Source organism: Leptodactylus fuscus, chromosome 3 (assembly GCF_031893055.1).
Source record: "Leptodactylus fuscus isolate aLepFus1 chromosome 3, aLepFus1.hap2, whole genome shotgun sequence".
Classification (NCBI taxonomy): domain Eukaryota; kingdom Metazoa; phylum Chordata; class Amphibia; order Anura; family Leptodactylidae; genus Leptodactylus; species Leptodactylus fuscus.
The window spans coordinates 201,780,150-201,786,868 of NC_134267.1; positions in this window are offsets into that span (position 1 = coordinate 201,780,150).

Consider the following 6,719-nt stretch of genomic DNA (forward strand, 5'->3'; position numbering starts at 1 on the left):
CATAAATTATTGCTTCAGATAATAATATATTACTATAAAAAAAGAAAGGACTCTATGAATAGAGATGAGCGAACACTAAAATGTTCGGGGTTCGAAATCCGATTCGAACAGCCGCATACTGTTCGACTGTTCGAACGGGTTTCGAACCCCATTATAGTCTATGGGGGGAAATGCTCGTTTCAGGGGTTTGCAACATTCGATCAAATTCTACTTACCAAGTCCATGAGTGAGGGTCGGGCTGGATTCTTCTCCCTGCGCAGCGTCCCCGCGTCCTCTTCCGGCTATGAATTCACTCTGCTAGGCATCGGGCTTGGGCAGAGCCCTGGGCAGGGCACATGCCCGCACTACAAGCCGACATGCGCAGTCGGCTCTGCCCAGGCCCGATGCCGGAAGAGGACGCGGGGAAGCTGCGCAGGGAGAAGACTTCTAAAGGTAAGAGAAGAACCAGGGTTGAGCAATGTATAGCATTCTGCCAATCAACGCTGGTTCTGCATCGAATCTTAACTTTGAACTGCTAGTAGTACTAGATCGAGTACGAGTATTTCGAATACCGTAGTATTCGATCGAACACCGACTTAATCGAGTGCTACTCGCTCATCTCTATTTATGAAGTCTCATGTACACTGCAAAAGCTGAAGCCTCTGGAAAATAGAATTCCTGGATTATCCTGTTCCTGATATTTGGACCTGGATCTGTAAGTCATGTTTTCATATTTGGTTTCTACCTCTTGGTTTCAGTCCTGCCTAATTTCTTTGCACTCTGAGACCTGCTAGATCATGTACACTCCAAAGTCTAAGGTATACTCTGTTACATGAGTCTGTATAATGTTTAAATCTGAGGTACCCTAAAACCTGCCTGTATGTTCTGTAACCTGCTTGCATACCCCCAAACCACAGGTGAACTCTGATATCAGTGCTTCATCCTGTGCATTATAAACAGCTGAGGGAGTAGAACTAAAAATAAAACATAACTTTTATTTTTTAATATATTAAAATTGTGCCCATTATAGCATAAAATATTCCAATAGGGAGATTCACTAACCAGTGAAGAGATTAGGTAGATATGGCTTCTATCTCTTTGATAAAGTGAAACTCTCCCCTTTATCTTTCCAATTAGCAGGAAAAAATAGATAAGTATTCCATTTGTTCAGCAGGACTTGGAGGAGCAAGAGTTAATATGCAGCATTAGCTCCCAACAGTACTCAGAGGTCTGACCAGGTAATGATATAGCCAGTATACAATGGATAAGCAGCAGTCCTATCTATCCTCTGGTTCAATTTAAATGTATTGTAAGTCCCTGAACTATTACATGGAGAAAAATCTATTTCCTAATACCCTCTATACGTATTTCACTAGCTGATATTCTAGCTCATCAGGAGGTTTTTCTAAGGAAAGATGAAAGCTGCAGTGAAAACTGCACTTCCCACGTCCTTGGTGGTAGGACGTGGTATTAGGTTAGACTGCCAGCAAGCGGGCCAGCAGACAAGCCTTTTAAAGCTTAACCACACCCCCAGTCAACGCCCATGCAGGCATCACGTGATTCCAAAGGATTACACCCACGTAGATGTCATATGACGCTCAGGGGGCGTGGAGGCACTCTCATTAGTGCTCCTATGGACATATGCAAGTCTAGCTGGAGAACCACAAGTCCCAGCTAGAGAATAAATGTTTTCTATTAGAATCTCTTCAGTGTATTTATTAATACTAGGTCATCCATGATACAGAGAGGGGGTAGTAATCATATAGCAACATTGATATTAAAACTGCGGCGATATTAACCTATTGTGAGACAATTAGAGGCTGCAAAAATGGAATATCTATAGTAAAACACATAGGGGCTATAAATAAGTCTATAGTGAGTTATGGTATATATATATATACACGAGTTCTCTATTCAGATCTATATTAATTTTATCAAAAACCACAAACCACAACACTATACCCCATTTTTAACTATATAAAGCAACTATAATTGATATTCTCATTAAGCCCTAGTGGAGTCAAGGTTTTAAGTCTATATGTCCACTCTGCCTCTTTTTGTAAAATCTTTTTATCCCAATCCCCCCCTCTAGGATTCGCCTGTACTACTTCGATCCCTTGAAAAGACAATGTTTGAAGATTCCCATCATGAACCTCCCACATATGACGGCTGAGGGTACGGCCTCCCGCCGTCTAATATTACCGATATGGTCTAAAATGCGCCTGCAAAATTTGCGGCGTGTTTTCCCCACGTAATTCTTAGGACATCCACAGGTGGCCATATACACAAGGCCGGAGGACCATCCCCCTCTATAACATATCGCAGGGGTAGAAACCTCCAGGACCGATTGGTCCATAGCCATCTGTCCCCAACAATACACACTACATGGCTTAATAAGCATATCCCAACGGGGAACTTCCGTTGTGGACATTGTAAAGCATGTGACTTTATCAAAGCAGGTTCTGTTTTTACTAGTGTCACTACAAAAAATTCGTACGATATCCGCAGCTTTATTAATTGTCAGACCTCCGACCTTGTGTATATGGCCACCTGTGGATGTCCTAAGAATTACGTCGGGAAAACACGCCGCAAATTTTGCAGGCGCATTTTAGACCATATCGGTAATATTAGACGGCGGGAGGACCGTACCCTCAGCCGTCATATGTGGGAGGTTCATGATGGGAATCTTCAAACATTGTCTTTTCAAGGGATCGAAGTAGTACAGGCGAATCCTAGAGGGGGGGATTGGGATAAAAAGATTTTACAAAAAGAGGCAGAGTGGACATATAGACTTAAAACCTTGACTCCACTAGGGCTTAATGAGAATATCAATTATAGTTGCTTTATATAGTTAAAAATGGGGTATAGTGTTGTGGTTTGTGGTTTTTGATAAAATTAATATAGATCTGAATAGAGAACTCGTGTATATATATACCATAACTCACTATAGACTTATTTATAGCCCCTATGTGTTTTACTATAGATATTCCATTTTTGCAGCCTCTAATTGTCTCACAATAGGTTAATATCGCCGCAGTTTTAATATCAATGTTGCTATATGATTACTACCCCCTCTCTGTATCATGGATGACCTAGTATTAATAAATACACTGAAGAGATTCTAATAGAAAACATTTATTCTCTAGCTGGGACTTGTGGTTCTCCAGCTAGACTTGCATATGTCCATAGGAGCACTAATGAGAGTGCCTCCACGCCCCCTGAGCGTCATATGACATCTACGTGGGTGTAATCCTTTGGAATCACGTGATGCCTGCATGGGCGTTGACTGGGGGTGTGGTTAAGCTTTAAAAGGCTTGTCTGCTGGCACGCTTGCTGGCAGTCTAACCTAATACCACGTCCTACCACCAAGGACGTGGGAAGTGCAGTTTTCACTGCAGCTTTCATCTTTCCTTAGAAAAACCTCCTGATGAGCTAGAATATCAGCTAGTGAAATACGTATAGAGGGTATTAGGAAATAGATTTTTCTCCATGTAATAGTTCAGGGACTTACAATACATTTAAATTGAACCAGAGGATAGATAGGACTGCTGCTTATCCATTGTATACTGGCTATATCATTACCTGGTCAGACCTCTGAGTACTGTTGGGAGCTAATGCTGCATATTAACTCTTGCTCCTCCAAGTCCTGCTGAACAAATGGAATACTTATCTATTTTTTCCTGCTAATTGGAAAGATAAAGGGGAGAGTTTCACTTTATCAAAGAGATAGAAGCCATATCTACCTAATCTCTTCACTGGTTAGTGAATCTCCCTATTGGAATATTTTATGCTATAATGGGCACAATTTTAATATATTAAAAAATAAAAGTTATGTTTTATTTTTATTTATACTCCCTCAGCTGTTTATACAAAATATTTTGAGTAGAATACCTGTCAGTGAATTGATCCTGTGCATTATGGATCAGCGCAGGTGGTGATGGTAAGACATCATCATGCCTCCTGCACTGAGATGCAGACATTTTATGTGCGGCCATGAGAAAAAGAGAAGGCGGTGGTGGCACAGAGGCATCATTTCCATCTTGGGATCGCAGATAGGTGAGTGAGAATTGCCTTTTTTTTTTTTACTAGTCTGCTACCTGCTGGAATATCCCCAGCAGGTAATGAATGGCCTATTTCCTTACCTATCCCCAGTCCTGCTCATGGCGCCCCCGCTTCCCCTTATGCTATAGGATGCAGAAGAGGGGAGCAGAAGCGTCTCTTTTCAGAACCCGGAGTATAATAATCGAAGTCTCAGGGGAGGTGAAGAAACATAAAAACACTATTACTCACCTCACCTGGATCTGTTGTTAATCCTAACAGGCTTCGGGCCTTTATGGTAATGTCCCAAACGTCACTTGGACTGTCTACGTGATGTCTGGGACATTACCATAAAGGCCCAAGGTCTGTGCTAAAATTAACACTGGATCCAGGAGAGGTGAGTGTTTTTTATGTTTCTTCATCTCCCCTGATTATTATACTTGGGGTCTGAAAAAATCGTTCATGGGTGGGCTACTATGGGGTATAATAGTGGTTGGTGGGGCATAATAGAGGTTGGGTGTGCTACTGTGGGGTATATTAGAGGTTGAATGGGCCACTGTGGGGCATAATAGAGGTTGCAGGGGCCGCCGCTGTGGGGCATAATTCCACGTCCAAGTGACATTTATAAACACCTTCATTAGGGGACATAATGAATAGAAGGGGCATTATCTCTCTATCTTATAAAAGTTAATTCTTGTCTGTCTGTCTGCCTCTTTGTCTGTCTGTTCTTTATGCGCGACCAAACGACTGGACCGGTCTTTAACACATGTCAGAGGATTGGATACGCGCATCTGCAAACAGTTCCACACACCAGAGGATTATATACCCATGTCTGCACACAGTACCACATGCAGTAGGCTTAGATACGCACGTCTGCACACATTTCCACACACCAGAGGATTAAATACATGCATCTGCACACAGTTGTACACGCCGTAGGATTAGATACGCGCCTCTTCACACAATACCAAACAGGGGAAGATTCGATATGCGCATCTGCACACAGTTCAACACGCCGGAGGATTAGATATGCATGTCTTCACACAGTACCACATGCCATAGGATTAGATATGCGCATCTGCACACAGTTTCACACAGCGGAGGATTAGATACGTGCATCTGCACACAGTACCACATGCCGGGGGATTGGTTACATGCGACTGCACACAATACCACATGCCAGAGGATTGGATACGTGCATCTGCACGCAGTTCCACACACCAGAGTATTAGATACGCATGTCTGCAATCAGTACCACATGCCATAGGATTAGATCCACACGCTGAAGGATTAGACACGTGTCTGCACAAAGTACCACCCGGGGGAGGATTAGATACGCACCTCTTCACACAATAGCACACATGGGAGGATTAGATACGCACATCTGTACACAGTTCAACACGCCGGAGGATTAGATATGCATGTCTTCACACAGTACCACACGCCATAGGATTAGATACACGCGTCTTCACACAGTACCACATTCTGTAGGATTAGATACGCGTGTTTACATACAGTTCCACACGCCGTAGGATTAGATACACGCCTATTCACACAATACCACACAGGGGAGGATTACATACGTACGTCTGCACACAGTACCACACTTTGGAGGATTAGATACATGTCTCTGCACACAGTACCACATGACAGAGAATTAGATGCACGTCTCAGCACATAGTACTGCACGGGGGAGGATTAGATACATGCCTCTGCACACAGTACCACATGCCAGAGAATTAAATATGTGTCTCCGCACACAGTACCACATGAGGGAGGATTAGATGCACGCGTGTTCACACAGTACAACACACCAGAGGATTGGATACATGCGTCTGCACACAGTACCACATGCCTGAGGATTGGATACGCACATCTGCACACAGTTCCCCACACCAGAGGATTAGATACGCATGTCTGCACACAGTACCACATGCTGTAGGATTAGATACGCACGCCTGCACACATTTCCACATGCCAGAGGATTAAATACACGTGTCTGCACACTGTTGTACACAACATAGGATTAGATACACGCATCTGCACTCAGTACCATATGGCATATGATTAGATACACACATCTACACACAGTTCCAAACGCCGTAGGATTAGATATGCGCCTCTTCACACAATACCACACAGGGGAGGATTCGATATGCCCATCTGCACACAGTTCAACACGCCGGAGGATTAGATATGCATGTCTTCACACAGTACTACATGCCGTAGGATTAGATACGCGTGTCTGCACACATCTCCACAGGCCAGAGGATTAGACACTTGTGTCTGCACACAGTTGTACACGCCATAGGATTAGATACACGCGTCTGCACACAGTACCACACGACCGAGGATTAGATATGTGCATCTGCACACAGTACAACACGCCAGATAATTAGATACGCGTCTCAGCACACAGTAGCACACGGGGGAGGATTAGATACGCGCGTCTGCACACAGTTCTACACGCCATAGGATTAGATACACGCGTCTCCACACACTACCACATGCTGTAGCATTAGATACGCGCATCTGCACACAGTTTGACATGGCGACGGATTAGATAAGAGCGTTGGCATATAGTACCACACGCCGGGGGATTGGATACATGCGTCTGCATACATTACCACATGCCAGAAGATTAGATACGCACATTTGCACACAGTTCCACACACCATAGGATTAAATACGCATGTCTGCAC